This window comes from Oryctolagus cuniculus, chromosome 1, assembly GCF_964237555.1.
Source record: "Oryctolagus cuniculus chromosome 1, mOryCun1.1, whole genome shotgun sequence".
Lineage (NCBI taxonomy): Eukaryota > Metazoa > Chordata > Mammalia > Lagomorpha > Leporidae > Oryctolagus > Oryctolagus cuniculus.
The window spans coordinates 104,434,654-104,446,058 of NC_091432.1; the positions used below are offsets into that span (position 1 = coordinate 104,434,654).

Genomic DNA, 11,405 nt, shown 5'->3' on the forward strand with positions numbered 1-11,405 from the left:
AGCTTGAGACAACACAACACAACACAACACAACACAATGCAAAACACCCTCATGGCCAGGTCCCATCCCCTGGGATTCAGAACAGGATTGGCTCCCAGCTTATGAGGTCACCCTGGAATTCCGCTGGATGTGAGGAAATGGAGGCTCAGAGAACTGATGTGAGTCGATGTAGGTCTGTTCATTTTGTGTCCACCCAGGCAGGATCCCCGGATGCCCCAGGCATGGAGCCTGGCTCGGACAAGTGGAGATTGCTTCCTGTGGCTCATGACCTATGCTCAGCTCTGGCCAGAGCCTCACCTGGACGCTGGCCAACAGAGACTTTCGCTCTGGGGTGCATCCACACCAATGCCCGCAAGGAAGGCCTCTGCTTCATCTCATGGAGTGGAAGTCTGGGTTGCTAAGCAACCAGACAGTCTTAGCAGCCCGCTGCTCTGGGGTGGTGTTTTGCATGTTAAGGTTTCTGGAGATCCTCAAGAGTCCAAGGGGCAGCAGACGGGAGCCGCGTGTGTGGGAGGCGGCTCTCTCTATCTCTGCAACACATCAGAGGAAGATTCTAGCACCACACGGGGTTGGGCACAAAGAGATTCCCCTCGCTTCTTGGCCAGAGGAGCTTATCTCAAAGGGGGAGAAGGCTTGCTATAGTCTGACGGCCGCTTTAGATGTCTTTTTAATCCAAAAATAATTTCAACTTAGAGAAAACTTACATGAATAAGAATTATACGAAGTATACCAGATGCCTCTGTTTTTACCACTTAATCCGTTTGCTTTATTACTCATCTCTCTGTTTTGATTTGAAAGGCAAAGTGACACAGAGTCATGTGACAGACACAGAGGATGTGACACAGAGGATGTGACAGAGAGAGAGAATGATCTTTGGTCTACTGGTTCATTCTGCAAATGGCCACAGTAGCTGGATTGGGCCAGGCCAAAGACAGGAACCTGAAACACCATCCTGGTGTCCCACATGGGTGGCAGGGGCCCACACACTTGGTCCATCTTCTGTTGCTTTTTCAAGGCCATTAGCAGGAAACTGGATCACAAGTGTAGCAGCTGGGACTTGAACCAACACCCATATGGGATGCCAGCATTGCAGGCAGTGGCTTTACCTGCTACGCCACAACACTGACCCCAGTCTGCCCCTTCTTAATTTTTATCAACTGGTCAAGGTGCTGTTCAGGGTCTCCACTGTATAGCTTTCTTCTTTTTTTTAAATATCCTCTGCAACTAATAAGTAATTTAAGTCCATGCAAGCATCCACGTTTCCTCTTAGAGTTAGCATCCTGTTGGTAATTGTTGCTTGAGCCAATCTTCACTCAAAGGTTTCAGAATGAAGGTTTTCAACTCCAATATTCTGATGGCTCTTTTGAAAAAGGCTATGAGAGGGAGAGATTCATTTTTGTCCTTGAGAGGCAATTCAAGGTTGCTGAAGAGAGACCCATGTTTCTCTGTCTCCACACAGAGGCTATGCTATGCACAGTCTTCCCCTGGGGTTGCTCTCCCAATTTGAGTTTGAAATCTTTGTTGGGGCCTGTGTTTTCATCTCTGTCACCTCATTTTATAATCAGAGCATTCTTAGTAAAGTTTCTAGGCAGTGTTCGAGGAGCTGGGAAAGTGGTGAACAAGACAGGGCTGGAGCCCATTTTCAAGAGACTTAAAGTCTAGTGGGCAGACAGACGTGGAGCAGGTAATTAATGGCAGACTTAATCTCATACAAGGAGCTGGCAGAGGTAGCCTTCTGAGCACGCATCAGCAGCCATTAAGCTAATCTGGGGGCACAGGAATCCCTTCCTGAGGAAATAGAATGAGGGATGAATTGGAGCAGTCTGGGCAGGCAGAGGGCGAGGTTTAGGCAGCGAGTACAGACTCCTGGACATGACATTGTGTAGTGTGCGCTCTCATCTACACGGCCGGCTGGGTGCAGGGGGCCAGGGCAGGAGGGGCTCAGGATGAGCCTGAGAAATGTGTAGGATATGAAATGCAGAAAGCTTTTTGAGCCCAGATAAACATTTTTGTTTTTCTCCTAAGAGCCAAGGGCAGCCTCTGAAGGATTTTAAAAGGAAGGATGATACAATTGTGTTTGTAAATTTCAGAGATCACTGTGGTTGCTGCGTGGAAATGGATTTGAATAGGTGAAGAAAGAAGGAAGCCGGGAGGCTACACCTGAGCCCAGGTAAAAGATGGTGGTGGCCTGACTAGGATGGTGGCAGAGGGGATGTGGGGATGATGCATGGCTTCTCTGATTTCCATCTCTCAGTAGGGACTATGGATGCTCTCTGAATAGGAGAGTCCTAGGAACCACAGCCGCTAGCTAGCCCCACTAGAGGAAGCCAGTTCTCAACCCAGCAAAAAACACATATAGAGCACCCAAGGAAGAAGTTTGCCTATATTTCCAAAAGTAGTCGACTGTTGACCACGATCTTGCTTGTAGCGGAAGAATGAGATTTGCTTGGTCATATCTCATTTGCTGCTTTCTATTTTTACAAAGGAGATGATCCTATTACTAAGAATTCCACAGTTTAATTTGATTTGCATAACCATTTGCACTTCAGAAGTGTTATGGACATGGCCAATTTTGGCTCCCAGACAATGCAGAATTATAGTGGAAGCTCCCCCCCCCACCCAACCCAGCATTCTTTGCTTTGACTGTAGTTTTTATGGCACATGATATGTCCCCATTAACTTTTATTAGATCCATAATTTTTTTATTAACATTGAGTAATAACTGTTTTCAGTGGCATCACTCTTGCGAGGAGTCCTCGATTAGTAGTCCGTGATAACAGTTGCTAAATTGAAGTTTCTTCTGCCAGCATTTCACCCGCAGTAAATCTAACCATTCTACCTCATCTTGCTTAAAAAGCCATGAAATTCCCAGGCATTATCAGAAAAATGACCACAGTCAGAGCGCTCTAAATGGAGATGGAAATTGAGCCCTGGACTATTTGAATCAAGACATTTCATAGTTATAGGCTGGGAGTGGGTACTTTCAGCCCCAAGTGAAAACTGTCCTCTCTGGGGAATTTCTCCTATTAGGGAGGTTATTGGTTGATCTGGAGTTTCAGTTTGGGACTATGCTGGAGGAAAGAAAAGGGACACTTTAAACAGTAGCAATAGTACTTGCTTTTGTTCCCATAGGTTAAGAATGAAATGAGCATCAGGCAGAACCTGCCCAGGGCAGAGTGGGAAGGAGTATGGGACTGGCTGCTCCCAGGGATGTGTCACCTGCTTCAAACTCTCTTACCTTGAGTTTCCAGTGAAGTTTCACCTTTCGTCTATTTATCAGTTCAGTTCTGCTTAATTCAATTCAATTTGATAGCAAATTTTGGATATTCTTCATGTTGTGGCCAGTCAGTGGCCAGTTAGGATTGTGTAGGCTGCAAGAGACAAAAAACCCAAAATATATCTCATGCAAAAGAAGTGTAGAGAGAGAGATTCCAGAACTGATCAGGAAGCCCAGAAAATGATCAGGAGCTTAGGTTGCTATCTTGCCATTCTGACACCCTCAGCATGTGACTTTCTTTTAAAAAAATTGTTTAAAAAGTCTTCATTTCACTTGAAAGACAGAGGTTGAGAGAAAGATCAATCTTCCATCTACTGGTTCACTCCCTTAAAGATCTTCAACAGCCAGGGCTGGGCCAGGCCAAAGCCAGGAGCCCAGACCTCAATCCAGGTCTCCCATGTGGGTAGCAGGGACCCAAGTACGTGATCCATCAGCTGTTGCCTCCCAGGGTGCACATTAGCAAGAAGCTGGATCAGAAATGGAGGAGCTGGAACTCAAACTGGACACTCTGATATGGGGTACAGATGTCCTAAATGGCATCTTAACTGCTGTGCCAAACGCCTTCCCCAGTGAGTGACTTTCAACTCATGAGTTAACCAGACTGCCTGAGATCCAGCCATCATATCTGTATTCTAGCAGAGGAAAGAAAGAAGGGCAAAGAACACCTTCAGGAACTCATACATGGCCCTTCCACTTAAATCACATTGGCCAGAATGTAGTCCTACAATTACATTTCTCTGTGAGGAAGACTGGGAAGTGTTGCTTTTCCAGACACCTTCTGCTGAGTTCAAATTCAGGGTTTTATTACTCAAGGAGAATGGAAAAATTAATATTGTAGCACAACTAATAGATGCCAACAATAGACATAAAACTGTCATCTCCTGATTTCTTTTAAGAGATCCCTATTTTTTTTTTTTTTTTGACAGGCAGAGTGGACAGTAAGAGAGGGAGACAGAGAGAAAGGTCTTTCTTTTGCCGTTGGTTCACCCTCCAATGGCCGCCACGGCCGGCGTGTTGTGGCCGGCGCACCGCGCTGATCCGAAGCCAGGAGCCAGGTGCTTCTCCTGGTCTCCCATGGGGTGCAGGGCCCAAGCACTTGGGCCATCCTCCACTGCACTCCCTGGCCACAGCAGAGAGCTGGCCTGGAAGAGGGGCAAACAAGACAGAATCCAGCGCCCCGACCGGGACTAGAACCCGGTGTGCCAGCGCCGCAAGGCAGAGGATTAGCCTAGTGAGCCGTGGCGCTGGCCCCCTTTTTGTTCTTAAAGTATTCAGGAAACAAATTTTAAAAACAGATATTTTCTAGGAAAAATGAGGTTCAAAGTTAAATTCAAAAGACCATGGGCTAAGAAGAAGCAATCTTTCAGGTATAGAATTATCTAGGAAAACTGAGAAATAGTAGGGCACCCAGCAGCATCAAACATTCATCCTCTCATCCATCCACCCACATCACCTGTACATCCATCCACCCACATCACCTACACATCCATCCACCCACATCACCTACACATCCATCCACCCACATCACCTATACATCCATCCACCCACATCATCTGTACATCCATCCACCCACATCACCTGTACATCCATCCACCCACATCATCTGTTGACCTTTGCAGTCAACATATTTGTTGAGTATTTGCTATATACCAGGCAATGTGTTCAGGGCTGAGAAAACGGTTTAGTAGTAAGCTAATCCTCATACTCAAGGAACTCATGAGCTAGTGGAGGAAAATGGGAGGTACATAACCATTTTTAGTTGATAAATACTATAATAGAGTTAACCATTCACCTATTTGTTCATTCAACAAAGACTTAGGGAATTCCTACTACCTAGTAGTAGTCTCCCAGACCATCAGAAAAATCAAAATGCAGAGTGATAAAAGGGTCTAGTGGCGGTATGCAGGGGTACAGTGGGAACGTAGGTGAGGAGTCTAGTCGGTCTGAATGACTCAGAACATGCTTCCTAGAAGAGGTAACTCTTGAACTGAAAACAGGAAGGGCGAGTAGAACTTTCCCAGTATAGCCTGGGACTTCCTCCTGCTGCCCATGAAGCCCCGAGGGAATGAACTTCCATTGCCTTTATGCTCAAATGTAACTCAGAATGCCATGGGTGCCTAGTATTTGCCAACAATCTATGCTGGAGACTTTTGAATAATTCTCCCTGCTACTCAGTCGGGTGCACAAAAGTATTTACTTGGCAATATTTCTTGTGTAAGTGGGTAATAGGGGATATTTACGATTTTCCTTGGTTTTAAGCAGAGTGTGATGGCAATATTTTAAACCCATCTTGGGTCTGGAGGCCCTGACAAATGCATTTCTACCATGGCAAGGAACTGGAAGCCAAAAATGATCGTGTCTTCAGTGAAATGAAGAGTCTGACAAAATACATCCTATCAGTGGAATGAAATTAGATATCTGTCAAAATGCATTTGTTCTCTAAATAACCATCCATATGTTTTATGTTTTGGTATAAATAGACATTCATCAATTTATCACAATAGCGCTATCAGAGGCTTAGCAAATTCTAAACAGAATTTGAAAGATCCTTTTAGAGCAATAATCCAAAAAGACTTTTGGGGGGGTTGTTTTTCTTGTTTTTTTTTTTTTTTTTTTTTTTTTTTTTTTTTGTTCTCTTTTCTCCTTTTGATCTCTTTTGGCTCCCTTCAGAGCCCACAGTTTATTATTAAAGAGAAGCAAAACATCTATTTAAAATCAATCCAATAATACTGCATTTCAAAGCAGTAACTCTAGCCCGCAGCCCGCAGTCAGCTCCTCGCAGAGAGCCTTGTCTGCTCCTCAGCCTTCTATCCTCAGGTGTGGTCAGGGTGGGGCCAGGGCAGGGGGAGATGCTGAGTGTGAGAACATTGGGTGTCTGAGGCTCCTTCGCTCCCTTATACCTGATTGTGTGGCCTTGGGTCAGGTCACCGCTACGGCTGGCGCGCTGTGCCTATCCGAAGCCAGGAGCCAGGAGCTTCCTCCTGGTCTCCCATGGGGTGCAGGGCCCAAGCACCTGGGCCATCCTCCACTGCACTCCCTGGCCACAGCAGAGAGCTGGACTGGAAGAGGAGCAACTGGGGCAGAATCCGGCGCCCCAACCAGGACTAGAACCCGGGGTGCCAGTGCCGCAGGCAGAGGATTAGCCAAGTGAGCCGTGGCGCCGGCGGCAAACACAGTTCTGATGGAGCAAGCCAGAGGCTGGGTGGGTCTGCAAGCCTCAGCGGCAGGCGTTTCAGTGTGACTGTTTCTGGACAGGAACTAGCTGCTAAAACAATTCCTATCTTGTCAAACATTCTGTCCAATGAAGAAAATTAATAGAACGTTGCAGACAAAAGCACATTTTGACCAAAGCCCAAAACTATGCATTTAAATAAACCCTGGAATTAATGCTGTGATTAGCATTAGTATTTCCCAAGGACATGAATTCATTATTTAAAAAAAAAAGATAGCTTAAGTGTCAAGCCAACCAGAGCTCCCCTAGAAGAAGGAAGAACAATGTGGAATTTAAATCAGGTTTTCATGCCGGGCACACCGCAGTCCCTGCAGCAGGGCGGAGCAGCAGCCTCCTCTCGTGGCTGCTCCTTCTCTCAGGAGCTCAGCTCCCTGAGCCACCGTTACGTCCCTGGCACTCCACAGCTGTTCTTAAACCCCATGGAGGCAGGGTGGAAGGATGCATGCAGGCCATGAAAGGGGACAGTAAGAAAAACTAGGAACAGAATTTCTGGGAGATCAGGTTTTAGATCTAGGTTCCCAGGGGAGGAGAAAAGAATGGGCCAAAGAAGACATGGATGAAAGGAAACGTAACTTTAATTGCCTACCCAGTGCTTTCTGGATGCCGGCTTCAAAGCCCGTTGCCACTGTGATTATCCACCCCTACTCCAGCACATCTGGTCTCAATAGTCAAAGCCAAGTTCTCAGAAGGACAGACCTCCGGGCTTCCAACTCCATCAGCTCCCTGTGAAAAATTCATTCATTAGGAGAGAGGAGGAAGAAGGCTGGGCGTATGGGCAGGAGGGAGTTTTTGGTGAAAACAATCACTGTGTTCATAAATCTGTATATATGAAATGCATGAAATTTGTATGCCTTAAATAAAATTTTAAAAAAAGAAAAATCCGTTCCTATTCTTGAGGTCAAAAGCACAGGAAATTCCTTTAGGATGTTTGCAGTATATCACCATTAGAATTTACTTACTATGTTATTATCATTTTGGAGATCTTCGGGTTTTCCGTAAGACAGTACATGTTTTGCAGGAAAGGAGATGGTCTTTGCATCTGTACAACTCAAGCCTTCAGCCCAGTGCCTGCTCTGATGTTTTGATGCTACCGTTTTGACTCCACGGTAATGAATGGTACTTTGTCAGATGTCAAACAATACTTTTTGACGCCATCAATCAGTTTGAGAGCTGTGATACTACTGCAGGATCAGCAGTTTGTCTTTGCTTTTTCAGTGAGTTGGAGGAATAAAATACATCCTTCCAGGTGTTCAGAAGGACACTAAAGAATTGGGTTCCAAATCTGACAGGACACTTTGCCACGGAATGAGCTTGGACTATCTCAGGAAGAATGTTAACAATTTTTCATGGATTAGCTAGAAAACATGTTAGCCAAACCTTAATGAATGTCTGTAGTTGAAATAATCAACACAAAACAGAACTGACAGCAGCTACAGCCACACATGGCTTACTGGTAGGGATCCATGTGCTACAATTTAGATATGTAAAGTTGGATCCAAGAAAACTGGTGGCCTCCTAATGGCAACGACAATAACTAGCATTACTTGAGAAGGTCAAAACTTGACCAATGAATTGAGCATCTCTTGAAAAAGTTATGTGGAAAGGAATTCTGATTAAAATGGATTTTGTTAAAAGGAAACAGATGTAGAAAATAAAATGGTTTAGTAGTGGCAATATATAAAACTAAGGATTTAATCAACTCAGTGGAGTTCATGACTGAAAAGACTTGCTTTCCAGAGAGTATATCAATGTTGGCATAATTATGAGTAAAATACATGCATAGAAAACATGGAGAAAAATATCTCCAGAATTAGTGGTAAAACCATTGGTCAAAAAACAGAGTAGGAGAGGACTTTGAGGCACAATGGGTTAAGCTGTCCTTTGTGACATCAGCATCCTATTTTGGAGAGCTTGTTCGAGTATCAGGTGCTCCACTTCTGATCCAGCTCCCTGTTAATACACCTGGGAAGGCATGGGTGATAGCCCGAGTCCTTGGGCTCCTGCCACCCTTGTGGAAGACCAGGATGGAGTTTTAGGCTCCTGGCTTTGGCCTGGCCTAGTTCTGGCTGTTGCAAGCATCTGGGGAGTGAACCAGCAGATGGAAGCCCTCTCTCTCTCTCTCTCTCTCTCTCTCTCTCTCTCTCCCTCTCTCTCCTTCTGTCCCTGTCACTCTGCCCTGCTTCCACTGAAGTGGGATGTTGGCATTGCAAGAGGTAGCTTAACCCACTGTGCTACAATGCTGGCTTGTTGTAATTTTTAAAATGTGTTTTGCTTTTATCCCAATTTTTTAAAACAATTTTTTCTTAAGATTTTATTTGAAAGCCAGAGTTACAGAGAGGGAGAAAGAGGTCTCCCATTGACTTATTCACTCCCTAGATGGCTGCAACAACTAGGGATGGGCTAGGCTGAAGCCAGGAACCACAAGCTTCATCGGGTCTCCCACATGGGTGGCAGGAGCCTAAACACTTGGGCCATCTCCACTGCTTTTCCTAGGCCATTAGTAGGGAGCTGGATCAGAAGTGGTGCTCATATTGCAGCTTTACCTGATATGCCATGCTGGCCTCTCAAAAAATTTGGAATAGAAATAGAAAAAAGATACAGATATGTGGGCAAGGGAAATCTCCTTCCCACTTCTGATGCCACAGATCCCCTATTTCAGTCCCTAACATCTACTTGGTCTACTAATTCAGTCCCTAATGTCCAATGCATAATTTGGTGTTTCCCTTCAAAAGATAATCAATAACAGTGTTTTCCACACTTTTTTGTCTATAACTCAGAATAAGAAACATGCTTCCATGACAACTCACTATGCAAATTACATGACTGTAATAAAAGTTGCACAAGTTACCTTTGCTACACATGACAAAGAAAAACATGATAAAATTGAAATCAAATGATGTAATCAATGTTTAAATAGAACACTTGAAAATAAATAAAATTAATAAAATAAAATTTAAAATGGCTAGCATTAAAGAATGTTAGTTGCAATCAACTAAATCAATTTTGTAGCCTACCAGTTGGTTGCCACCTAACTTGAAAAATGCCAATCTGCATATATAAAATGTGATTATATACTCCACTTTGAAGAAATTTTCAAAAATGTGAATTAGAGAAAATCACACCATTCTACATTTTTTGTTTTTCATTTAACATTTTGGAGAGTGTTCCATATTAGTGCATATAGGTCTGCTTTATTTTTCTTAATGGCTATATTATATTTCACTTTATGCCTGTATTAGAATTTACATAATCAGTTTCCTATTGCACATTAGGTTTTTTTCTTTTGCTACTATGAATAGTATGGTAGTGAACATCCTGAAATATACTATCTATAATTTACAATTCTGATAGATAATGCAAGGTCACCATTCAAAGAGATTGAATTTTTGGAATTCCTAACAGCACTGCATTAAGACTGTGTTTCCTTAATCAATGCATTTTCAGATTTATTGCTCTGTCAATCTAATAGGCAAAAAATAAAATCTCATTGTGAGTTCAACTTGTATTTGCTTTAATATGTGTGAAATTGAGTATCTTTCACATGATTAAAAGTCGGTTGCCTTGTTTTTCCAGTAATGATGTTTTTCACTAATTATTTTCTACTGAGATTTTGGGCTTCCTCCCCCACCCCCATTGATTTGTTCAAAACTACTTACTTTTATGATGGACATCAGTTTTGTCACATTTTTACAAAATTTTTCCTTCTTTATTGCTTCCTGTTTGACTTGGCTTATGGTATTTTTGTCATGAAGACATTTTACGTTTCGTGTTGTCAGATTTTGTCCACATTTTATTGTCCATATGTTATGTCTTCTGGGTATAGTGTTATGCTTACAAAAGTCCTTCATATTAAAATATATTTAAAAAAATCTCTTGTGTTTTTTTCTAGGTCTTGTGGTTCAAAAGCCAAATGCGGAATAAAGAACCGAGGAGGGGGTACAGTTTGCTGTGGACGTCCTGGCCAGTTATCCCCACACTTTTCTTGAGTAAGCCATCTTTCCCCCACTGTGTTGCAAAGCCACCTCCATATAAACCAAAGTTCGGAGTGTCTGGGGCTACTTCAGTTCTCCTCTTTACTTCCCATTCATGTGGCTATTAATTGCTGTGACAGTACAAGACCAGTTTAGCTAGGGCTGTGGAATGTATTCTAATAGCTTCCATTCTATTTTTGGTCTGAATTTCAGAGTCTACCTGAGGCTCCTACTCCCCCTCTGCCTTGCCCTGCACAGTTGCTTTCTTTTGGCATTGACTGCGTTAAATGTATAGACTAATGAAGGAAAATGGACATCTTTGTACACGATACTTCTCTCCAAGAAGAGGGACTACCTGTGTATTTAAATCTTATCTTCCTATAGATGGTTACTTATTTATTTAAATACACTTTTTTCCCTTTTAAGATTTATTTATTTATGTGAGAGGCAAAGCGGCGGGTGAGAGGGAGAGAAAGAAAGAATCTTCCATCCACTGGTTCACTCCCCAAATAGCCCCAAGCCAGGAGCCAGGAGCTTCATCTGGGTCTCTCAGGTGAGCCATCCTCCCCTGCCTTCCCATGTGCATCGACAGGGAGCTGGATGGGAAGTGGAGCAGCAGGGACCCCAGCTCGTGCCCCTGAGGGATGCTGGCTCGCAGGCAGCAGCTTCACCCTCTGCACCACAGCACCAACCCCATTAGATTGTTATTCTAAGTTTACTTCAAACATATCTTACATGCCACCTGTTGAGTTTTCCCTAGACATTTTTCCCTGAGGAGGACTTAAGAAATACTCCCTCCCCCCACCGCCCCGCACCCCCTTGAAGCCTCCATGCAGACCTCAGAAGAATGCACCTTGGGCATCATTTCACAGATGAAAGACAGAGGCCCGGTGAGATGAAGTCCTTCCCACGGCTAACCAAGTCG

At 43.8% G+C, this 11,405-nt stretch overlaps 1 long non-coding RNA gene across 1 annotated transcript; it reads left to right on the forward strand.

The window, feature by feature from the left end:
• Nucleotides 1–2,073: 2,073 nt before the first annotated feature.
• Nucleotides 2,074–10,768, forward strand: LOC127491735 (uncharacterized). The gene is made up of 3 exons (XR_007920628.2): nucleotides 2,074–2,170; nucleotides 7,528–7,615; nucleotides 10,399–10,768. It is a non-coding gene; the product is annotated as an uncharacterized lncRNA (long non-coding RNA).
• The last annotated feature ends 637 nt before the right edge of the window (nucleotides 10,769–11,405 follow it).